The 26,377-nt window shown below is 36.6% G+C and overlaps 1 protein-coding gene across 9 annotated transcripts in view; it reads left to right on the top strand.

Moving 5' to 3' along the window:
• FLRT2 (fibronectin leucine rich transmembrane protein 2) overlaps positions 1 to 26,377 on the top strand; it is a 63,465-nt gene that overhangs the window by 8,160 nt on the left and 28,928 nt on the right. For 3 of the 9 annotated variants that reach the window (XM_064512222.1, XM_064512223.1, XM_064512221.1), the window contains exon 2: positions 6,028 to 6,154. The exons of the other annotated variants lie outside the window; for them this stretch is intronic. The gene's annotated coding sequence lies outside the window, so the exon portion shown is untranslated. The remainder of the gene's footprint in view (positions 1 to 6,027; positions 6,155 to 26,377) is intronic. 9 annotated transcript variants of the gene reach the window in all.

The following is a 26,377-nucleotide window of genomic DNA, read 5'->3' as shown; positions in this document are numbered from 1 at the left end:
ATTTGTCTTTAAAAAATATGAAAGTATATTATACACAGTTGTTATTGTGAAGAAGGCTAATTTAACATGCACTGAAGATACAAGCTTTAGTTGCCTAGAGCTATGTGTAACCTACTCCTTTCAAGTAATTGACTTCTTTTAAAGAAGAATAACCACAAAAAATAGTCATTAAAATGTTTCTTAACAAAGATGTTTTATTCATTTATTCAAAACAAACCCAAACCTTAATCGATAGGTAATACCCAGGAGACAAGCATCTGAAATAAAAACTATTCTCTGCTTAACAAATTATATTCTAGTCACATCAAACAATATGTCCCAGGAATAATACAATTTAATCTGATTTTTTTAGCCACAGGTATAAATTGTTAGGACCTGATTATACCTTTCCTTTCTTACTGGTGTTTTACACAGCTAACAATCTTTTTTTCCTCTTTGATTCCTTCTTCTGGCATGCCCCTTTAAACTGAATCAAAACTAAATACTAGCAACATTTTAAAATAAATCCATCATGTTCTGTTCAGCATTCCTGAAAACTTAAAGATGCATAAAGAGATTCATAAAATATCTCTTTTAAAAAGAAATCTTAGGCTCTGAACTCTACCTAGGAACAATCTCCTGTATATTTTACCTCAAGCTGTGACTGCTTTATTAATTAATTTATTAAAAGAAACCTTCTCTAGCATAATTTAAGTGAAGTGTATTTATGGAGTCATGCAGCCTCTAGAATTGTTGCTTGGTCGAAGGTGTGCCATCACTGAGACTGGTTGTTCGGTCCTTGTTGACAAAACTTAATAAGCTTTTGATGTACAGGATCAGATCATTTGTAAGCTGGGTCTTGCAAAGCGATGATTTTATTTTGGCCCCAAGTGAAACGTGACTTGCCTCTGAAAGGAACCGATCAGCGTTTTGCAGAATCTGGCCCTTATGAAGCAGAGTATTAAAGGTCACTGAAAATATTCTGGTATGACTTTCTAGTCAGAAGGCCACTTTCATAATTATTAATCAGTGGCTAGCTATTCACCTGGTAAATTAACATTGTAATTTTTTGTGACAGTTACTGGTTAACGACTGCAGTCACAAAAAATCAAAGCAAAAGAATCAGTTTGAAACGTAGCTGGGACAATAATCTATAGAGATTCTTGTCATGCTCTGCAGTCTGATTTTACAAACCCTAGCCAGGTGGGGACAGATCTTGAGCCAGAGATTACAGAAAAGGACATTTAGTTCCTTTTATTGTCATTTATTTGTGAAAGTATTAGTGAAACCATTTGGATGGAGGGGAAGGAGTTCTGCTCTTTGGTCAAAGTACCTTATTATGGCTCACTGGTTGTGGGTAATAGCTGCAAAATACAAAATCATATAGACATTAAATCAGCTCCTTCCTGAAAATATGCTCACTATGACGGAGTTCATCTCAAACTATACTATTTGGACAAAATTTGTTTAACGTCAGGGATCTTGAGGGATAATTACAGGATTAGGGCAAAAGATTTTATAATTTCATTCTGCTGATTCATTAGCCGTTCACCATCATGTCCAGTGACTTCCATGTTCAGCACCATCTAGGCAGGCTGATGCTAGACTATTCTCTCAAAGTAAATGTTATAAACTGTACAGAAATACTGCATGACCCATTAAAAGCTGGAAAGGCCAGAGCTGTGAAGAGAAAGCATCATCTGCTCCTTTTCAGAATGGAAATCAGTGTGCGCCCTACAGCAGTGTCACTCCCAGCAACTACTGGCAGCTCTTGCCACTGCTTAATCAAAACCAATAGGGAAAGTTGAACTAGAGAGAAAAGCTTTTCTTAACAGTAGGTCCAGCCCTACATCACTTAGTCACATAAGTCGCTGTCACCCCACTGAGCAGTTCCGTAAGAGCCGGCCAAGGTGTGTCACAGGGAAAAGGGGAAAGGACACAGCCCTCACTGTGCGTGGCCGAGCACTTCTGGGAGCATCAGCATTGTCCGCATCCCGGTCTCCACAGAGGTCACGGAGGACTAAGCCATGGTCAAACTGCAGTCGTAGGATCACCAATGACAGGCTTGTTTGTTCAGAATTACAAACATTTCTTCCTCTCGAGATTTCCTAAGTACTTTTCCTGCAAAGAAAAAGAAATATAGTAATAGAACTGTTCTCAAATGTGTATGGCATTCTCAATGCCACCATTAAGGAGTAAAACAAGAAATATTTATTTCTTTAAACCAACAGAAACTTTACTGACTGAACAAGAGATTTTATACACAGTTCTGAAGAAAGGCATTTCATATATATAGTACATATAATCTATGTATGTGAAACATATACAGGTAACTATGAATTTACGTGTAATCACAGACCCTTCAAAGCATGCTTTGCTATTTCATCATTAATTTTCATTAAAGAATTATCACAATTTTTTTTTGTCAGTGAATTGAAAATCAAATCAAACCAGAAGAAAACCATATGTTTTTCTTCATTCCGTCAGAAGTTTCTGAGCTGAGTAAAAAGCTGAGGTGTTCCCAAGAGGGACTGCTCCCAAGGTTGATGGAAAGAATCTGTAGCAAATCTACCTATGCTTACTAAACAGAACTTCACAGATGAAAGACTGCTTTTAAAATTAATTTATTTGATTCCAGACTCAGTCCTTCTCTCTTTCCTTGGCAAGTTAATTTCTCAGGAACTCCTCTCATGTTTAGGGATTACTCATGTGAGTAATAATTTGAATACCCCAAAGTGATGTCATTTAGCTGTAATTGAAGATGATACAACCCCGTCAGTGTCTCTGGTTATACTAATGAATATTAGTAGTTTCTTCATGTGTGCATGTGAAAACAAGCTATATAGGTAGAAGTCATATTTAAATGATTAGAACTACATCCATATGAGGGTTGTAGCAGCATAGGTATTTGTCAAGGGCACAGTTTACATGGTTATATTCCTACAAAACCTATGTGTAGACTGTGTATCGGATCTGTGTAACACTTTATGAATTATACTTTTGGTGACATGGTTTTAGTGAGCTGTTGCATGCCTGAAATGTTAGTTGAAACAATGTGGAGTGTCTCTAAATGAAGAAATATTCTTTGTATTACCTTATAATTTCATTTGTGATCTTGAGAGCTTTTTTCCAGGTGGTGCTTCCAGTGTCGTTGAAACAAGCTAAGTGTACCCCGTTTAGCAAGCTTGTTTGTCTTGTTTCGCAGGCCACCCCATTGACTGATCTAGATTTAGCTTACTCTTATCTTTAACCAGTGAGGTTTGGAGTGAGTGGCAAACTCTCTTACACTAAACATTCTTTCTTAAGCCAGATCAGTTGAAAGCTTGCTGTTTATTTCAAAACAAATTATAGGTATTTTTAAAAAAATCTGAAACTTTATCACTTCAATACCTGAAACATATACTGTGAATCAGATGGCTGGAGGACTCTGATTTAATATGTTAATGTTCTACATACATATTGCATCATGCTGTACTGATCCACTACTGTTAGCCCCCACATTATTCATTGAACCAGAGAATCTGGAGGTGGAAAAGATACAAGGCTCCCCAACAGTTCACAATCAGCTCTCTAGTATATTCCTCATAAATTTTTCATTTGTGCTTTAAATGTTTTCAAAGTTTTCATCTGAGACATTTTAGCCTTTGAACAACCCATAGAAAATTAATTTCCATCACAAAATCATAAGTAAACAACAAAAAAAAATAGTTCTGTTATCCAGCCTGATACATTTCTCCCTCTTTAAAACAAATTTAGCTGTCTAAAAACAGGTTGCCTCATGCTGAAGACGAGTATACAGTTAGAAACTCTTAAAATTTAACGGAACATGAACACATACACATACACACAGCGTCATTCCCAACTGTATTGCTAAATCCTATGTATCAAATTGATATATGCCCAACAGTGATTTCTGAAATAGCTCATTCTGGCCCTATGCCATACTGCTCAGTGAAGAGCTGCTTCTTGCTGCAGTTCAGCAGTAAATTGTAAAATGCATCTTGCCGGTAGAAGTCTTTTTTTATTTGAGAAATTACTTTAACTGTGTACTATTATAGCTTTGAAAATGCCTAGGCAATAAAGCAGCACAATGGACATCTCTCTTTTCAGAATGTGTACTTTGAATGCCACAGACAGAGCCAAGTCCCCTCACTGCCTAGAGATGCCTAAGCCTCTGTGGCAGAGCATCTGACAGTAAGGTCACTCTAATTGTTTTATCCATGTTGTGCCCTATCAAAATCTCTTTTATATGCATTTGGTATTGCATATTCAGAATGCTAAATGTGCACATGCACGCATGCAAGGACAGAACTCATAAGCAAAATCTAAAAGAGCTTTCTGATAGAATTTGAGTGGCAAAGGATCACTTAGCAAACTCTTTCCTTCTGATTTGTCAGACTCATTATTTAGCACCTTCCGTTATTATTTTGATTTAACTATATGGCAGGGCAATTCTACAGTGATACTGTAGAATTTTGAAATGGAAATAGTATATGAGCGTTTTTTAGTCTGTTTCCCTTTCTCCTCTACTTCTTTTCCCTCACAGTTAATAGATTACTATTTCCACAAGTAATGCTGTGTTCAATAGAGTTTTGAAAAGAATGATGCAATTGGGTTTGTATCTTTTCTGAGTGCTCGTTATAAGGTGCTGGATCTGTCTCTCTACACTAGTGCACTAATTTTTAGTTATATAAAAAACAGCACAAAACAGGAACTATTGGTATCTCAGTGCCAACAAGATGGCTGTTTTCTATCCCAGATTGGATAATCTGGTCAGTATCTGTCTAATTTAATATTGAGTACGCAATACAGTTTTCAACTAGATAGTGTATTATCACACAAGTCAAACACTCAGCTCTATCCTCAGATCAGCACGGTGGACCTTTATAAATCTGGAATAAATGAGATGTTAGAGTTGCTGCCAGCAGCTCTGGCAACAGAACTGTTGATCTACCCAGATTCTCCTTCCTGCAAAAATTTCTTATCAGCAGATCCACACATCCTACATGTTGTGACTGGATTTACAGATAAGAGGACCCAATGACTGAAAGTGGATGGATGGCATAAGCATAAATAGATCATGAGTTACCAACTGAAGAGCTTGATCTTGAACCCTGGCGGGGGGAGGATTATAAATTTCAGAAGCTCATCTAAGGATAAGGAGTTCTCTAGGTAGAACAGTTTGGCTGTAGTTCTTTGCCCTTCATTTGTCCAGAGTTGAAAGTGCATAAATCAGTCTGTATGGGCAGAGATGACTCTGAAATTCATAACCACTCATCTCGGTGACATTGATGGAAACTCTATTGGATCAAATGCATTGGTATTCTAATTATGAGCCTCTGATATTCAGAACTTCCCTCAGGTCATCAATATCTTATATGCAATCATATTTTACAAGCTGCTGAATGATTGTCTGGTTATACATGTGCTGACCAAGAGAAGACATCCTACAGTCTAGCCAACTTGCTGCGGAAAGATGATCCTCTTTAAGCACTAAGAGAATAAACATCTTTAAATTTCAGGTGACATCAGTCTCAGTTCACAGGCTGCTTAGATCTTGTGAAGAACTATTCGGGGATCTTGGGGAGGGGTACTTGAATATAGCCCTGTATATTGCCTTGTGTTGAAGGATAAACACGCTCAGCAGAAAGGCATTGTTTTTAACTCCTTCAGTGCTATGCTAAAGGAGTATCTCCTGCAAGTAGAAGTGAAAAAATGCAAGGAGTAGTAGCCTTACTACAAAATTTATACTCCCTTCCACCATCTAGGGTACCTTTATGGACATATATTTATGTTCAGGTAGTAACACAGTTCTCTGTCTCTATTTTTTAAATACACACAGTAGCAGAGGCAAAATCAGAATTTTTAGTTAGTTCTTCAGCTAAGAAGGATTTCTCTTTTAAAGTTGAAGTTCATTTTGTTACGACTATAATGTCAGATGCATTTAGGACACCAAGTATCCTAAAGATATTATCAAAACTAAGATAAGTAATAATTGTGATGGAAGCTTTTATTTTCTTTTAAATATTACCTGTATTATTTTTTCAGACCAAATATTGCAACATTGTGCAGAGGCAGGATAAAAGCAGGAAAGAGAAAGTGACTAGAAAATAACTGGGCAAAAACTGGATGAAAGTGAGCAATCAGAATTCTCCAGGCTGAATGAAATGCAAAGGTAAATAATTAACTTCCAGTGCAACAGGAAATCAGAATTTCCTAATGATCACAGTTTTAATAATCTAAGCTATTACTAATCAGAGAAGGAGATGGTTGGCTGCCACGGGAGGGAGAAGTAGGGGTATGTAAAATCCAGGCAAAGCTGAGAGGGGAGAAAAGATCTGTGAAGTTCCCCCAGTTTTCTCTGTTGTGGAAAAAGCACATGGGAATTATTAGGCAGAGTTAATGCTATCTCAGAGTGTATTAGCTGCAGAACAGAGTCCTTGGTGGTTTGGTGAGACAGGCTGTTGAATTTGCATTCCCTCCTAATATTATTCCACGTCCTCATTTTCATGATCTTAGAAACTGTGTGCGTTAACCTTAAGAAAAAACTGGGATATAGAGTAAAGATGGGATGGAGATATCTATTAGTGAGGTAACTAGTCTCAAATGTTTCTCTCAGGTGTGGGTATATACACAGAAAGTCCGCTTTACACAGATAAATCAAAGGGGGATAATGAATATTCTTCATTATTTAAAATATAGGTCCTGGCAGCTTTTATGTTGTTTGGATATCTGTTGCCATTAGACCTCTCATTTGAAAGAGCTTCTACTATATAACAAAAGACTGTATCAGAGGAAAACGAGGGGACAATACAGTGGGGGCAGATGGCACTGAAGTGTGTCATTATTTTCCTGCTTTTAAGTAACATGCTGCAGGAAATGATCATTGTGCACTGCAACATATAGAGTTGTGATGTTGTTCCTGTGTCATTAGAGCATTCATGCTGTCCTGTTGATTAAATCACTGGGTAGGTCAGACATTGATCAAATTCTGCATTGTGGTCTGAGCTCGCAGCGTGTCCTTTCCCCTCGCAGCTGAAGGCAGGACAGAATTCAACACTGAATTCTAAAAAGAACGAGGTGGCAAAAAGCAGTGCACAGCAAAGGCCTGAACTGCCAGAGGTCACACAAACTCCGTGTGTGTGCGTGCGTGTGGGAGGGTCCGCACTGCTCCTCTCCCAGGCACCCTAAACGCCCAGCAGCAGCAGCAGCCCAAGTATGGGCACTGAAGATGAAGGAAACTGATCCTTCATGGGGAAGGTTATACTGGGGATAAATGTCCTTGCTTTGTCAGTGAGTGTGCAACTTTTGTGTGATTTCTGCGTTCTCTGCAAGTGTTCTGGCCGTGATAGCACTTGGAACAATATGTAACTCTACTTGATATACTTGCTGCAAGGTAATCTTGCAGAGAGTTTGGCAAAGTATCTGACTAGAATCCAGTTACCATGACTGCAAAAGAGAAGAAAAAAACAGAGGGAAGATGGCACTGTAAGAGTTAACGTGTTAGCCCTTCGTTCTTTCAGATCAAACTTCCTGTGAGTAATAAAACACAAGTCAAATGAATTTGGCTGGTCTCAGTCAAGCCTCTCATGGATAGTTGCCCACATGGGAATAACTACTGCATAGATTAGCTCTGTGAATAGTTTCAAGACAGGTGTGGGACTGAACTGTATTGACAGAACTGCCCCAGGGAACTTGCGTACTATGTTTCACTCATTGTTATCTGTCTTCCATTTTCACAAGCACTAAACTTCACCAGGACACATCTTTTAAGTAATCATTCTTATGGATTTGGAGGAAACTCATATTTTGTCAGATTTGCAAGTCTTCTATTAGGTATTCCAAAGAAATGAAGTGCAAGGGGAAAATAAAAGAATGCCCTGAATTATTTCTTACTTGTCATCATTTCTTCTCTGTTCTCAAGAATGGTATTACAGCTTCTGATCCAACTTCCCTAACACAGTCTAAGACAAATTAAAAGAAAAAAAAAAGTGCAATATTTTTAAAGCTTTAAGAGGGGACAGGATGACACAGCACTTCTCCCACTGAATACAAAACCTTTCTGTTTCTGTTTGAAATCCAGACATAGTCTACGGTGATCTATATGAAATGAACGGTGGACTCAAGCAAACCCACCACTATTAACTGAGCTTCATTTTTCCAGTACTTGTCAGAGGTGAAAAAGATTTGTTAGGTAAGGAAGATGAACTACTCTTTCACCTCCACATTCTCTTTTTTGTCTGTTCTTATTTCTTCTAAAACAGAACTGAGCCTAAGTTACACTGTACAAGCCCGTGTAAAAAACATAGTCAGAAACAACCTCTGCACTATTTTTTTTTGACATAAAAAGGGACAAGGCAAAGAAAAGATGGGAAGAGCAAAGAGTTAATAACAGCACTTGATCAGAAGCACTGCCACACAAGCAGATTCGGAGAGCTGCTTGATACTAGATGTGAAGTGCTTGTGTAAATCAGGGCTAGACCACCCTATTGCACCTGAATGACATAAGACAGAAAACTTGCTTGTGCCATAGCTGTAAGGCTAGCCTTCCTTCTTCAGCAATAAGGGGAAGGGACTGCAGTCTGGAAGCTGATACTGGGCTTTCTGTGCCCTAGTTCCCTCTGAGTTAATAGAGAACCCTACTCTTCAAATCTCTTACGTGAAGTAAATATTCATTTCCTGATTTAACAAGTGGTATAATAATATGCTTGTACCTAAGATTGTCAAGGTCAAGTTTACAGCACTGCTTTAGTTACTAGATAGTTTGGAGTTTCAAGTGCATATGTGGAATGGGGGTTATATAATTTACTGAGGTGTCTATTTGTATTTCAATTAGTATTTTTTATATCCATCTCATAGCAAATGCTATACCGTTTTCAACTGACATTTTTTCCGTGACATTTTTCAGGCTTTCCACCATTGCTATATCTAATGAATCTTGCTTTTCATGTGCATGTGATCAGCATGGGCATGTAATAAGGCTCTGAAAAATTTACCAGCCTAACCTTCATCTGCTTGTGTCAGAAGACTGCAGGCATAACATTTTTATCGATGCAACTCTAGATATTTGGCACTTGCATTAAATTTTAACTGATAAGTTTTAGTGAATTAAATACTTTTTCTTGCTACAGGAACTCTCTACTACAGGAATGGGGAGAATAATGACAGATGGCCTCTATCAGTTTGCCACTTTCTTAGTTCAGTTAAGCCTATAGGTGTCCATATTCTGATCCTGGTGTTGGCTAAGTAAGATACGAACAGTGTGAGCAATTTGCTTTAATGTTACCGGAGATAATCGAGTACTGCTGCTTTGTTGGTAAATATTTAGTTCTTGAATATACAGTGAGACTTTACACTGTTGCCTCAAAACAGAGATGGGAAGAAAAGTAGGGGTAGCATTGCTGACTGGTGACTAGTGCTCTGTTTTAATAAGTGATTTGACTGTCTTTTGCCAGCACAACTTTCAGTGGTACCCTAGAAGCTGTTAGTGTCTAAGAATAAGCATAGCAGTTCTGAAGTCATTGTTTCCTCTGTAGAAACTAGTATGGTGTTTTGCAACCAGACATAAAACAATCTGAGTAATAATGGGCCACATTCTGTTCTGTTCTGTTGTCTTCTGTTCTGTTATATGCTGTTCGATCTTATATTCTGCTCATCACTATAGTTGCCTAATGTCAATCTATAAAACTTTAGTGAAAGATGTCTTTACAATAGAATTCTGTAGTGTTTGATAGTATCAAAGGACTTTATTTCATGCAGAGAATTATTAATATACGCAACAGGAGACCTGGTTAGTCAGAATTACAAAGCTTAAAATTCCCCTCTGAGGGTGAGAGAGGGCAGAGTGTTGTACCCATGATTATTTATGACCGTATGGATTATAACTCCACTGACTTCACATGCATGAACAATTTAGGTAAGTAATTAGCAAAATGACATCAATTTTTCTGCATATTCCAGGAGCAAATAATAGTGTTGCAAAAGGAACTCCCAATGGATTGTTCCTTTATAATGTAATATACAGTACCTCTCTCTCCCTTGCTCTCTCTCTTTCTAACTAGTATCTTAACATCTAACATTTAAAACCCTAGATATGCTGAGACCTGGGTCTTCCCACCAAGATTAAAAGGTTGTACTTTCATGCACCTATGATTCTATCTTTTTCAACATCTCTTATCTGAGAGAGCTACTTCAGGAAGGAGTTTACGGGTTCACTATTAGATATAGGTACAAAGCTATCTTTTTGCACTGTGTCGAAATGAGATTAGAGCTGACAAGAACCAAATCTCCCCTTCCCTTTACTCTTGTTCTTTTCTCCCAGGTAATTATAAAAGTTGAATTCATCAGCCTGGTATATTGCTTGGTTATCAGGCAATTTCCATTAGGAGGATTCCACTTGTTATGAGTGTCTCTGTGTGTGTGTGTGTGTGTGTGTGTGTGTGTGTGTGTCGTATAATTGCTGACAATCACACAGGGATCCTTATTTTTTTCTCTTATATGCCTTGCAACCTTGGAAGTAAAATCACGTGAACACATATTACTTTCCTGTAACAGAAGAAGATCTTTCTAACAATTTTGTACTCTTTAAGTCTTTTCATGAAGCACCACTTCCAATGAGGGAAATGGAATAATATGAGCTCAGACAGCAAAAAAAAACTAGTGTGTGACTGGTCACAGGTCCACCATAGATTTTCTCTAGTATAAATCAGGATTCATTCTTCTGAAAACTGGAATTATTTTAGCTCTCCGCAGCCAAAACTGAAGTGACTTACCCCTTGTTTCAAATCTTCATCCATGGGGTAAAGCAGAAAGAAGATCTTTGCATCAGACACTCTCACTGCAAAATATAGTTAGAACTATAAAAAATCAGAAATGCAGTGCATTTGCAGAACTGTACCAAAAGCTGGAAGTGGAGGGTGCTGATGATTTATGCATCAATGCATGGATATCAATGCATTGGTAAAACAAATTGCAAACTATAAAGAGCTGCTTATTTCCACACCCTTCCACATTCATAATTGAACTTGAAAAGCAAGTGCAGAAATCCACAATATATTTGGAAACAGAATCAAAGCTAGAACACTTGGTCCAAAAGGAATGTCCAAAAATTCAATTTTTAAGTATGTTGGATTTTCATTAAAATACTAAACAGTAGAGAAATTTAAAAGTACCATCTACTTTTTAAAATAAAAGGTAAAAAAGAATTGGTGTCTTGTAAGCAGCAAAACTTATCACATTATCTGGGCCAATTTTCTTGACTTATTTTGATGGTTAGCATGTTATCCTGTAGAGAAACACCTACATGTGCTCGACATGTGGTCATTCTGCCACTGGAGTGTGTGGGCCCCAGGAGAGTAATAAAAATAAATCCAGAAAAACAACTATCTACTTCCAGCCCAAGTGCAAGCATTAAAACTGTTACAATAATCAGATAATTCCTAATAAAGTATCTGTGTCTGGGAAAGTAGAACTTCACTGTCTGGAATTTTTCCACATACAAACCAAAGGGAAATTTGGAGTACATAGCAGCAGGATACTGTGAGACTGTTCAGAAGGCACAACAATAATCTAAAGATTACTGTAACAAAGGAACTATTATTATTACTATTACATCTTTTATCTATCTATATATATGTATCACTTTCTACAGAAAGAGCTGTATGCACATAATCAGTAGAACTTATATGATCTTTAGTTAGCTAGAGGGTGCCATGGTTGTTCTCTCAGAGTTTTGCTCTCCATTATAGCAACGTAAATGAGGAATATTTTCTCGTGATGATTTTGGTGGGTATAGACTATTGCTCCTGAGCAGAATTTACTCCATTGACTTGAATTTACCAATACATGAGACTGTTTTTTTTCTCCCAAACCTTAAGAATAATACAGCTGTAAGCATTTTGCAGTCATTCCATGCCAAAACATTAGACGTTGCTTTGATTTTTCACTTACCCCACCAGTACTGACTAGGTTACTATTCTTATGAAATGCAGGCCTCCATTTTATGCTGTATATGATATTGGCTCCCTCTATTTCCAATCTGAACAAAAATAATTTTGAGAAACCATCCCCTTTCCACAGCTGAGACCCAGTTCTGCAGAACTTTGCATGCTTTTGATTCCAGTCAAAGTCGATTGGTATTGAATATGATAACCATTTTGCAGGGTCTCCACATATATTTAAACAGACAGACATGACTTGTAGCTGTCTCCATTGGAAGGAACAAGAAACATCATCTATTATATTGCTAGTTTTCGAGTGAGAAAGATTTGATTTAAAAATATAATACATCCTAAAGTATAAATCTGAGCCAGTCTGAAATACAAGCCCTTTCTGAAGATCAATTTTTCTCATACCAGCTTCTTTCTAATTGTAACAGTATTACCTGCACAGTCTACAAAATAACAGCAACAAGTAATAAAAGTCACAAGAATGGGCAGCAGGTTGGCTGGCATACAATAAGAATTAAAGCAAAGACCAATCTCCCTCAGTAAATGTTGATATGAATTATTAAATGAACAATAGCAAGATACAGATTGTCAAAAGCACTTTCCTTCTAGAGACATGGGAGGAATTAAAATTTATTTTCAAAGGATCTCCTTTTTATGTGTCTTCAATGTTTTGGTTTCCTTGAATTACACAACTTGTCACTTTCTGTACTAAAACTTCCCAAATTAATTTCCCAAATGAAGAATGTTTATTGGAATAATTTTGGCAATCTGAGGCTCCTCTAAGCAATTTCTCTTATATATCTTCTTTAGAAAGTCTGAGGTCTGAAATTTCCTCTTCTGAAGTAGTTCCTGGTGAGAAAATAGTAGTGGGTGTGATACCAGTGCCCTGAAACTATGGCAGCTAACTAGATGATCTGATAATTAGTGTATTGAGCATACACAGGAGAAATGGGCAACCCGGGAGCCCAGTGTGATTCAGTTTGATGCTAGAATGTATGCTCTGTAATTTGAACACATAGATCTGCTCCTCAGTTGGTCTGTACTGAGATAATTTTCTTGGTTTCAATTAAGTAATGATGAGTTATACTAGTTTAAGATTTGAATCAAAGAACGAATGGTCAGCTAGACTAGCTGATTTCTAGATTAGCTTTCTAGATTAGTGAAGATTAAAGAAAATGTCAGACATTAATGACAAAGCCATTCCTCTTAGATTCAGCACAAGGTCATCAATTTTCTCTCTGATAGTGTGCGCATGGTTGGTTGAAAATTCTGGAGTAATTAAATCAAAACAAAACATGTCATTTGGTAAAACAAAATATTTAAAATGATGCAGAATTACTTATTTTTTCCCCAAAAACTTTTTGATTGGAATGGAAAAGAGAAATTTGATACTAGCCCATTGTCATATGCAATTGCTTAATTTTAATATAGTCCACCTTTAGGCACTTGTATAGCTAATAGCGCCAAAATAGCTGAGAGCAACCATGCACTTCTCTGTTTGATGTAAGTTCCTGGATCCCTAGGTGATGCTTTGACCCTAAGCAAAATCAATAGATGTATTTCTCGCTGACATAAAAAGAGCAGGATTACATCTTGTAAGTACCTTTCCTGTGTTCCTTTTGGACCTGTGTGACCAAGACTTGTATCTTGTGTTCCTTATTAGGATTTCACTTGAACACGTCATTGGGTAGCTGTTAAAGTTTTAACATGTCTATGAGCTCTTAATGCTTTTTTCTCGTGCAAAGGATCATCCATCCAGCAGAAGACCACATATAAACCCTGAACTTACGATGTGCTTACTAGTTTTAAGTCTACTGCAAAGTCCTACAAGCCACCTGGCAAGGGTATATTCTTTTCTTCCTGCTCAGTGCACTGATGGAACAGGCATACTGAGGGAAGCACACACCCCAAAGTCAGACAAAATATATTATCAAAGACCCTAGGAATCTCGGCTAGCACATACAGTTTTTTTGTATAATTCAGTGTCAGTGGATGTTAGCATCTGTCAGCAAACAACATGTAAAAATAACCTTGAACTTAGATGACCTAAAGAAAGAGTTTGTAGAACTAGGTGCCAAGACTCATTTGTGTGTTTTGCCATATAGACTTCATGTAAAATTCGATCTCAAATTCTTCACAGTTCCTAACAGGAGTTTTTATTTTTAAAAGTGTTTGCCTCCGGATAATCATATAGAAATCAGAGAGACATGCTGAATATTCTTAGAGAAACTGAAAATCATGATATTTGTCTCCGTTGTTAGAATGGCATCTTTCCTCTTTTACTCATTGTTTCAACTAAGCAGAACATCAGGGCATTTTCCTAAGAGCAAGATCTTATACACAGTCTCATTTCTAGGCACAAATAAAACCAGCTTTGGCAAAGCACTGATGGATTAGTGTTGGAAAGATGCCTGCAGTGATAGGGGCTGGTGCAGCTGGCATAAGGGAGCTTTCCTGACTCTGAAGATTAATTAATTAACTGAGTTTGGTCATTTGGCAAAGGAGAAAGGAAATGACGAGGACTGAATCTTACCATAGGATTCATATCTTATCCATTGAAAAAGAATACTTGGACTGCAGTATCATTGTTTTCAATGGGAGCTGTGGGTGAGTAATTGAGAAGATAATGAGGACACATGGCAGTGAAATAGCAACAGGAGTCTATTGACCACTGACAGAGCTTTTGTCCAGATGCCTATTCATAAGATTTGTCATGTATTTATTCCAGATCTAATATACATAGGCCCAATTAGCTAAACTCTTACGAATGCCCAAATTTCCATTCACTTCAGGGAGCCATGTTCACACGAAAGTTGTACACATGTTACAGCCAACAGTTATAATCATATACCATAGAAACCTCTGAGAAGATACTATGATCACTTATGCTGTTGAATTCTGCATGAGTCCAATTTTCTTTTTCCGATTACAGTCTAACTACAGTTGTGCACCTCCTCAAGTTTCTTTTCCTTGTTGATGGACTTAAATGCCATAAATCATTTTAAAATAAATCTTGTTGCAAAATAAGTAATGCCTCACAGACAGAAACTGCTACATTGCACACAACATAGGGAGGTATATTTTGTACTTGCATACTTTAGGTGGCATTAATAACATCAATATTTATGTTGCCATAAGCTTAGCTTGCACTAGAGTGTCGTTTATATAGTGTTAGGTTTCTTTCAAGTACACTTCCTGTCAAATTCGTTTCTGGCTTTTTGAAGGTAAACATACAGCAGTACAAAGTCATATGTATGGCATTTCCAGTACTTTTAATGTTTTATCTATAAAAATAATGACCTTTCTGCAGCCATCTGCAGCTTTATGCACTGCCTTCAAACTCAGAGGTTCTTTAATATTATTAATAGCAATAACATTATCTTAGTAATGTGAGAACTGTAGCTGTCCAGATTGAATGTCAGTGGTAAAACTGCATTGGAAAATATGCCCATCTGCATTGGTTAAAAATATAAGTATTAAACCAAAGCATCACTCCTTCCGTTTCAAATACTTCTCAAGTATTTTGAGCAAAATTTGGGAGAGTTGCAAAAAAGCCAAAAGCATTAAGATTATCAAGAAGGTATTGAGGATGTCCAGGCTCAGATTTCACTGATTTTTAAGTGTTGTTGCAAAAACATTAAAAGAGTTTTGGTGTCTGCAAATCTTTGTGATAAGCTTATCAACTATAATAAAAAGAAAAAAGAAAGAATGAAGAAAGTTCTTTTAAGGGAATACCAGAACAACTTTTTTGCTGTCAAAAGCTGGAAGATTTAAATCTGCTGGAGGAGTTGAATTTCTCTGAACTGAACAAAAATGGAATGGTTTCATTTCATATTTGCTTTGTTTTACAGTTTTCCAGGATTTAGGACAGAAAATGCTATCATTGCTTATTAGTATGAATCCCTTACAAATAAACAAAAGTTGTTAAAGCATTTCTAGGTCAAATACACAGATAGTGTACATTATTGTCATGCTTTTTGGTGCAAATGGCCAGAAATGAGATCTGGCTTTCTATGCAGATTTTATTTATAGTTTACTTGATTCAATTTTGGTTTTATACTGTCATTTTCATTCCCTGTAATAAGTTGATATTATGCTGGAACTATTTAAAGAGACTATAGTGTAGGTAAATTTTAAATCATGCTACTTGCCTAAGCTTATATTATTGAAATAATGCATGAGATAATACATAATAATGCATGATAATTTTGTCAAATCATGTAGAAATACATTAGTGGACAAAAACTATCACCAACGCCAATAGCACAACAACCTTTAAAGTTTAGTAACTGAGGAGCCACTTAGCACCATTGTGCTTTAGTGATTAGAGGAGGGATTAGCATATTACAGAGACTGAACTGAAATTCTGATTCTGCAGAAAAATGTTGGTTTCAAACAGCTGAGATTTCACTCCTGGGTCTTATTCCTTTTGACTCTGCTGCTGACTCACTGAGTTTACTTGGTCTTGTCATTTTACCTTTTGTCCTCTCTGGTTAAAAACATGACCTATCCCAGAATTTCCTCCAAAAGCCTCTTTGATGAATCATCTACTGTCTATGAAACACTCTAAGACACGTCGGTGAAAGATGATCTTTGTATGAAATGTCACTTAAAAATCTAGACACCTCAAATTCTTCAAAATTTAAGTGAACAGCAAAGACAGTTTCCAGTGTTTCTTAAAGGAAACCTGTATTTTTGTGCACAAAAAGTTGTCAATATTATAAGGAGACAAATTACAAATATTTAGCTGAGAAGAGAGATAACTAAACGGAGGTAATACTGTAATTCATAGGCTATTATGTAGATGGGGAGAAATTAAATATTCCAAAGTACTCTTTTCATTTTATCAGAACAAGGATCTATACAAAGAATACTATAAAAAATCAGCAAACATTTATTAAAATTATTACATTCTCTGCAGTTAAGAATTATCCTACTGAATTCAGTGCCATAAGATATCCATAAAGCCAAAAAAGTTATGATTTGGACAGGTATCAGATATCTGTACAGATAATGAAACATTACAAAAGACAAAATATTTTACAAATATGAGGATATGTGCCCTTGTAAGTGAGTGAATAAGACAGTCATTAATCATTTAGGCAGAGCTAGGTAGAAACTGAGAAACTTCTGTACAAGCAGGTGGACAGCTAGACTTTAGGCTCTTTTTAGTCTTTTGGTTCTTAAGACTTCTTGAAGCCTCTGGTGGCCACTGCCTTTGATTGAGCTTAATTGCCCTTATTCTCCCATCCCTCATGTCTAGCATACATTTTCATTATGGAACAATTTAGTAGTGTAGTCTGGATCTTGCAACTTACTGAATTGTTTAAAACTTTGTATTATCTTCTTTTTCATGTATTTTTAGCACTAATCCTCTCAATCTGTCTAATACCCTGTAGCCTTTTCAGTGTCTACTTACCAGGTTTAGCACTGATTAAAGCTCCTTTATCTGAGCTGCTATTCTATATTACCGAGCTATATTTTATAAAGATTTTTCTCATATATGCATATATATATCTATATATATACATATATAAATATTATATATGCCACATACATTTCTTTTCAGAATTTTTATCCGATATAGCATTTTCTGTTCTCATTTGCTTTCATGAATTATGACACTAGCGTAATAAAATGGTAGCAGTTTTTGCCATTGCAGGATTAGCCTGTAACATGAGTAACACTATAATAATTTATTATCATAGCAGAACAGCATTAAAGGAAGACTGTAATGATTTCAGCTAGTAGTTTTCCTAGAAAATATCTAAATATATGACAGCTTTTCATCCAGTAGAACCTGTGAGAGATCCCAAAGGGTCAGCATTTTGACACTTAGGTTTTGAGATTACAATGTCATCTACTGACAATATGATGATGCCATAGATGGTGCTTTTCATTTCCAAAGCACAGCATAAGTATAAACAAATTGAACCTCCTGACCCTGCTTTGAATGTTATCCCTATTGTTGGGAAACAGATGAAGAGAGGTTTTTATGATTCCTGTGAAGCAATTTAAATTAGTCTCAGTATCATGAATTAAACTCCGTTGCTGGTTTTTCAGTAAAGATGACACTGAAAAATGCAAAGGCAGAGTACCTAATAGGAAAATACATTTAAAAATTGAAGATTCCTCATCTGAGAAAAGAGCAAGACTTAAGGACACATAAATTTCACCCTAGAAGCCTAGAAGATTTGAAAGAGTAACTTCTGAAGCATTCTTCATGCTTGGGGAATAGCACACACTGAACATATGAAAAGGAGAAGAAGAAAAGGAGTGATCTTTGTTATGGTGGTTGTTGGTGCTTTGCCTTGGTCATACTCAAGGATTTTAAAAACATTTTGAAATAAATATTTAAGAATATAGATATACATGAAAAGTGGAATGGCATGCAATTTGCATCAGATAAAAACGGAGAAGTCATGCTAGACTAACCTGATAGGTATATTTAGTAACATAAATGGTTTTCTAGGATACAGTGCACCTTTGCTGTCTGGACTTCAAGAGAACATTTGATATGATGAAATTATTCATTTAGCATGAGAAAGAGACTTAGAGACTTGGGAAACTTAGAAACAGTTAGTTCTTTAAATCTGAAACAACTAAAGGGAAGACAGCTAAAAAAGGAGCCATTTGTCTCAAGGGATATTATTAGCAGAATTCTTCAAGAATTATCTTTGTGGCTGACCATATTTATTATTTTCATTTATGGATTTAGTTTATTATGAATAAAATCAACCAATGACACAAATTTGAGAGAAATTCTCATTCCAGAAGAGGACTATAATAATATATGAAAAGTGTTTGACAGTTATAAGACACAGGAGTAACAGATGAATGATGAAATTCAGTGATATAAATTGAGATATCCAGTACTAATAAACTTCTATTGTTGATTAACAAAGTGGGAAGGGAGACTTGAGTGTATGAGTCAACCACAGAACACTTCTGAACTATTTGTATGGCTTCGCCATGAGAGAGAGAGAAAGCGAGAAAGAGGAAGAAAAGAGAGACAGAGAGAGAATGAAAGAAGGAAAATGTCTTAGAATGTATGAGGCAAATTATTTCCAGTAGATAATGAAACTTTGATGCTTCATAGTGGGAATGGTTAAGACTTTATATGGAAGATCACAGAGACTGTTCTTGTCCATATTCAAAACAGATGAGTTTGAACTGAAGCAGGTACAGAGACCAGTTTCTTGGATAATCAGGGGAATGAAGAACCTATCTTACACGAGGGGGCTGAAAGAACTTGACTTAACCTAGGAAAATAAAAGCTGGGAAAAAGCATGATTGCTTTCTATAAATAAATGGAGGGGGGATGAGCTATTTTTACTAAAGGACAAGGTTGCAAAAGAACAAATGAATAGAAACTAGCTATGAATATATTTATTCTGAAAATTCATAAAAAGGGCTTTAAGATGGAGCTCAAATGAGATGAATGGGATTATATGACATGATTACTTATGATAGCAGGGAGTTGGATTCACTGACCCAGTATGTTTCCTCTGGTTCTACAGCATGTGCTCATACAAGTTGCAGTTCTATGCTCGGACCAGTGGTTAGTGGCTTCTTCTGCTGAGATCTTCTTCAGTATCATCTAAAGTCACTTCTATTTTCATTTGCAGCTATGAGGAAGTCAGGGAGACAGGGTTCTCTCTCTCTCTTTCTCTCTTTTATGTAGAAAGAAAATAAAGCTACACTTCTGCATTTTCCAGTGAATTTTCAAGTTTTGCTTCATATGTTCTTGGCAGAAAAATAGATCAGGGTGAGTGAAAGCAACAAGGTACGTGAAAGGTGGGTGGTAAATTTTTTGAGCAGGAATTGTGTAGGGGCAGGTACAAACAATAACTAGTTTTACAGCTTCTGAAGCAGTACTTCAAATATGAGCAGTAATGTATGCATGCATGATACATTTTAATTTTAGTATAAAAAGCATTAACAGCTACTTTGATTTAACATTAAAGAAATACTTTATTTTTATAGACATATAGGAATTTCAAATACAGTGATGTAAATATTTCTCTGTACTTGTTTTTTGTATAAGTTCCATTGATTCCACAGAATTTTCTTGCTTTCCCAGCTCACTGCGCTGATTGTGTGAGCGACCTCGATGCCTTTGAGTGTCCCAGTGCCTCAGGTGACCTGACTGGCTCAGCTGACTGGGATGATCAAGATGCATCAGCTCATATTGGTGATTCAGATTTCCTTCTTGATGAGTAGGTTAGACACAGTATTCTCTTTTCAAGAGCTGACATTGTTGATAATTTGCCTAGGAGGACACATATGTAAGCTAAGAACAACTATATAAAGCTGTCCATAGAATTAGCTGTATAGCCCTTGGGAATGATGTTGTAAGAAATCATTAGCCAAAATAACATTACGTGCAACTGGTCAAACACCTTGTATACAAGTTCCCTTTACCAGATAGAAAGTTTCTGTTTGCCTGTTTTCATTTTGATTTTGAAAGAAATGTGGAAATCTTTGGGGTAAAGCTAGATGAGTGGTAGCAGAAAGAAAGGTAATTCTGGGGACAAGTGCTAAATCGTTTATTCACTCACTCTGAGTTGTGAGGGCTATTAGTCAGACATAACAGTAAGCCAGTGATAATCTTGAGAATTGCATCTCTGTCTTCCTTCTGCTGAACACATGTGCTGGATCTGACTATGGTATTGTTAGACATGTTACAGGAATATAAAAGGAATATAAGAGCGGTAATGGAGAAAAACTGGAACTCGTGTCTTATAGTAGGCCCTGCCAGTCAAAGTGAATGTGGTTTGACGCAGTATGATATTTGTACCTGGATGATCTCAAGGGCTTAAAATTCTTAAAAAGAAAACTTCTACTGAGCTAAGTTATAAAGAGTGTCATCTAAATAAGACGTGAAGGATGTGGCCCTTTAGAAAGAATGTTTTCACAAGAGATTCCTGTGTCTTTGTCAATTTAAAATGATGGCAAGCAGTAGCAGCATATTTATTGTATAATAGTAACTATATTAATAGCCACCACATAACAGCTGAAAAACATTCCTTTTCTATCTGGGCATGTCGCCTTAGTACATTAGCAAAGGTTCAAGAACAGAAGATGACAGGCTTTCATAGAGAATCATGCTGTTATAATAACACTCTCTCCTGTGCCATAGCTTCTGGCACTGGAACCCACCATCCCGTCATAAATTTCTGACATTGGTGTGGTGTAGCATTAATATTATGTCTTTAACCCCTTCAATACCATTCCTCTGGGTAAGCTTGTATCAGATTTAGAAGTAAGGGAAAAGCTTTTCAGGAAAAAATTGTACACATACACAAATTTATTTATTACTGTATCTCAACAGCAAAAAACACAAATTTGGATTTTCATTAGAACCCTCATTATTTTTTCAAAATTATGGTATTAATGATGATTTTTCTTTATTTTTCATTTTAATTGAAAGAAAAATTAGATCCTATATCTTTGAAGAGCAGGTCATCCTTCACAGTTTCCTGATAATGTCTTTCTACATCAATGTTTTTATTTTAATAATAGCATATTTTAATGGGAAAGTGGAAGAACCATTCTTTAGTTGTTCCAGGAGAGAGGTTACTCTCTTATTTTGATGACTCTAACTCCTTTTGCTGTATGGATCCTAAATCTCAATCTTTTTCTAATCCCTTTAAGATACATCTGTTACTGTGAAATACAGTCTTTGTCATTTCCTAGTCATTTGACTCTACTGATTCTTGATTCATAAAGAAATATATCTAACTCTAGAAATGACCAAATGCAAAGAAGACAGTTAGAATGGAGGCAGAGTAAACCAAGGCTTCTTGGCTTGTTAGAGAATCAAACTGTCTGGAGTGTCAATTTACAATTTACAACTTATGAACTTCACTACAGCTGAAAGGGGAGTGAAAAATCATGTGTGGTTAGTGACTTGAATAAATAGAGAAGGGTTCACTTGCTGGCAATGGGCAGCACAGATAAACATTAAAATGTATCACAAAAATGTTGACCATTTCTGAGTTTCTTAACTTAGAATTACAATTCTAATTCAGAGAACAATCTTTTACCTGTTAACTTAATCCTCAAATTTAATTCTTCCTTTTCAACTCTTCAAGCAACTGGCCTTTTTCTAGAGCACATGGTAAATGCAATCTTTTATTCATTTCTTCTTTGCCCTGCATGAACACCCTACCCTTCACCACAGCTCTGCTACATATACAAAATAGTTTTGCATTCCGTGTATTGGAGAAAAAGAAGTTCACAGCCACACTGAGTCAGACTGTTTTAAACTTACATACTTTTCTGCCTTTCAGATGGTCATTTCACTTAATAACTCTATTTCTGCAGTCAAATAGCGTGGAATGATACCTTCTTATATTTATTTGTCTATAGTTAAATTCAAAGGCGATAACACAGTAATTAGATTCTGTCAATTAGAGAGTCAATTAGATTTTCAGCTCCTCTTTCCCCATTCACTGGAAGAAATTCTATTCCATACAGTTTGGGCCAAATGTATTCTTGGAATAATTTCATTAAATCTTACTTCTTGTTTACATCAAATTCTAGTCTTATATAGGGGGTTTGATGTGATATGAGATTTAACTTGCAAGATGTGGGATAAGGGAACAGAAGTTATGTAAGGTATATTGGTTTAGATTGCCAGGACTGGCAATTCACCTCTGAATGCGTCTCATTTTCTTTCAGTGCACATACAGTGTGAAAGGATAGAGGAAAACTAAAAGACTGAAATTTTACACTGTAGAATGATATTTAATATACAGCCAGTTATAACTAGATCTTGTCTGGTTTACAACATTATTTTGATTTTTGTTTGCTGGAAAAAGCACACTTCAAAGCTGAGCTGATCCTTGATACTAGAAGGGTGTTCAAATATATCTTCTTTCATGTTCCCTTTGCTCAAACAAGGCCAGATAATTTCATTCCAAGAAGCCAATTATCCAGTAACATACCACAGTATACAGACAGAAAGTATCACTTTGATTCAACCCGGGAAAATAATACTGTATCTTCCATTCTGTACCAGCATGGAGGTGCGTGCCGCTATTCCTGGAGCTGATGCTAGGCTGTGAGCCATTTTAAGCTGTTTGGACTTCTGTCACTCCTTTTCACACCAGCTCTGTTTTTATCTTTTGAGAACTCTGCTAGAATGCAAGAACAGCATTCCTTTACAAACTTCTGCAGGGTTTTTGCTGTCCCCTACTGCAATTCTAGTTACTATTTGATTTCCACTTTTTTTTCTTTCTTTGCTGTTTTTTAGGTTTTATTCCACCATCATTTCAGTTCTTACCTAAATTATAAAGGGTAAATGTTTGCTACAGGGTTTAGGGATTTAGCCACAGGGTTCCTATTAAAGTTAACAGAGACTGTAGATAAACCTGTGTGCAGCATGAAAGAACTTTCCCTGCAATGTTTTGTTTGCATGATTGTGATGATTGTTTTTTCTTTGATAGTGCATTAAAAACGAAAAGAGTAAATATGTTTAAATGGCTTCCCATTTTGATGCAGAGTAGAAAATACACTAAGATGCTTATACATTAATCTGTATTTACCCATCTTGTCATTTTACTGACTCGCAAAGATTTATTTTCACCTTTTTCAATAATTAATTATTGTAGTGTTGGTTTATCAGACTGAAAGCCTAGAACAATGCAGGCCTCTGATTATTTATAAAAGAAATACAGCACAAGCACTGTGGAAGCATGAGCCGTTCTTTTATCCTCCTGCCACACATACATATTGTCTCACTCTATCCCTCAATTTAGCCTAGAGGGACCACTCTGTGAATAAGTGAATGATTTCATCTCCATGCTTATTTGCTTTTTTGGTCTCAGAAGGGGCAAGTTACTGCAAATGGCAATTCTGATTTTGTGCTGTGCACACCTGTCCAGTGATAACTGCTAAAATGTACTTACTTATTTCATACAGAACTGCCATCGGCTGGCAATGACAGTTGGATCCAACTGAGACAGATATTAAATAATATGCCAAAGGCTGAGGGGTCCTGTATCCTATTTCCAAGGTTTTCAATAAAATAATTATTCATAATTATATTATTCTGATACCACATCTACAATCTGTATTCTTTTCAGGCCAGTATTTCCATTCTAAACATTTATAGACTGAATCTAAGAGCAGATCATGCAGAAACCATTATGGATCTGCCTAACTTTAATGTGGAAGCTAGGGCTAATTGCATTTGACCCTTACTGCTTTGGAACAAATCTTTACCATCCTAGCGCTAAATTCTGGTTATTTTCTGTTTGCAGCTCAAAAAACCCCCAATCTGTGGAAATGATAGATATGTTTAATTTTATAATTGAAAATATATTTTTTTTCTTTAATGATGATGAAAAGCAGAATTCAGGTTTTTCAAAGGTATCTAATTTCAGGCTTACTAAAATATATTTTTTTCAGTTTTATGCTTTAGTTCAAATTAGGTTGTCCATCATTGTGAGACCTAGATCTGGCTATGCTAACAAGGCTATGATGCCTTGTTGCCAGAGTACATGTCCAGAAGGAAGTGTGAATCCAAATCCGCAAGTATCCAGATCCACCATTTCTTCCTGCATGGCCACAAAGAGCAACAGGAGAGCTACAGTCATCTGGCCAGGAGGAGGTGTATTAGCTGATTATCTGTTCCCTCTGAGAAAAAGTGTGAGACTGCTTGGAATCAACCCTCAGACTGGGTCTGGTCCCAGGTCAGCAGTAGGAAGATGCTGGTTTGCACTAATAATGCATGCATCAACCATATCTTCATGCTGTTAAATACAATTTCCAATTAAAAATCTAGTGAAGGCAGTGTAGCCCTTCAAAGCTTTTCAATGTTGTTGACTCAGCATTTTCGAACAGAAAATATGCACTGCTGGAAAATAAATACCAGTCTAGTTCCTAAACACCTAAAATCCTATTAGAAATCAATCTAGCTGTGATTGTTCAGAATCTCCAAAACACCATCATCAGTTTTCTGCTTCAATTAGTTTATCTACAATATTTACACACCCTATAGAATTTTTGTGGTGAATGGTTAATGTTTACAACATGCTTTTAGATGTAAAAAGGCAATAAATCAAGTGTTGCTGTGTTGCATACACTACTAACAGCTCTTAGTCTGAAAAACTTCCTGATTTCACTCAGAGCTTGACTGCCATACCTCCAAGTTTCATTAATTTTTGAGTCCTTCCTGAGATCAGTGTCTTATTTTCTTTCTATAATCACAGTCTTTAAATGGTACAAATAATAATTTGACAGTTTGAAAACACTTGGACATTAGCATTGTTATGATTACATGATTGAAAACAGGGAACTTTATTAAAATATTCAACCAGTTGCTTTTGGAATGCAGTCATAGTATTAGCTGCCTCTAACTTTTTGTTAAATAGAGTTAGAGAATTTTCTTTTTTGTGTCTATTATTCCCATCCGGGTTTTGATTCAATAATTATAGTGGGAGCTGATTGCAAGTTCTATATTTAGGTTAGCTAGCAATTTCTTTACAGAGGATTATTGTGACCTCTTCCTTCACAAACTTTCATATCTCTGTTATTTACAGTAGGAATCTGATATTAGCCGAGAGATAGCCCCAAGGCTTTGTCCCATGTAATTCAAGTTCTGATTCGGTTGTAATGCAAACTGTAAAACTTCGTCATTTCTATTCTCGTTTCTGAGCATACAAGCAGTATTCTCAGACAAAGTACAGACTATACATTTTCAAAACTATCAGAAACTGCTGGTAATGTTCTGAGGATATCCTTCATTTTTTTAGAGTGACTATAATAGGGTGAGGATGCAGGCCAGGGTCTTCACACATATACATATGCCCTTCCCTCCCCTTTAGCCCAAGATGAGGCATGCATGCTCAATGCCCCATCACTGAGGTTGGGGACATGCTTGAGCCTTCCTCATAAAAACTTGCATCTGACATATGGCCTCATCCTGTCCTCCCAACAGTGTCAGTGACGACATGTGAGAAGAGCTCTTGCCCGGCTCTGAGAACTGAACAGGTGGCAAATCTCAGCAGCCAGAGGCTAGAGTAAGTCTCGCTGGGCGAGCTTCATGTGCTATGCATAAGCTGTCAGTAAAAAAGCCTCCCTCCTAAAGGACTCACATGAAGCAGAGCCCAGGTACCCTCATCACTCCCCTGCCCCCGGCCCCCCACGTACCTGTTGTTATGGGGAAAAATGGGGAAGAAGCAAGCTCTCCGTGCTTTGCCCATGGATGAACAGTCTGCATGGTCATCAAGCTTAATTTCCAGCCACCTACTGAGCATTCTTTGAGCAGTTCCTTGTATGTAAAACACTGAATACTTCAGTAATTTCTATTGTATATACTGGTTACAATACAGAGAAATATTCAGAACTTGTCTTGCTGTCCACCTTTGCTCTGGTAGAATAAAGTAGTAGGAAATGTACTGCACATTCCCAGTTGACTATTCCATCACCAGCCTGGCCAC

Source organism: Dromaius novaehollandiae, chromosome 5 (genome assembly GCF_036370855.1).
Source record: "Dromaius novaehollandiae isolate bDroNov1 chromosome 5, bDroNov1.hap1, whole genome shotgun sequence".
Taxonomy (NCBI): Eukaryota; Metazoa; Chordata; class Aves; order Casuariiformes; family Dromaiidae; genus Dromaius; species Dromaius novaehollandiae.
Note: the sequence above shows the minus strand (reverse complement) of the source record. Positions and strands in the feature narration are given on the sequence as shown.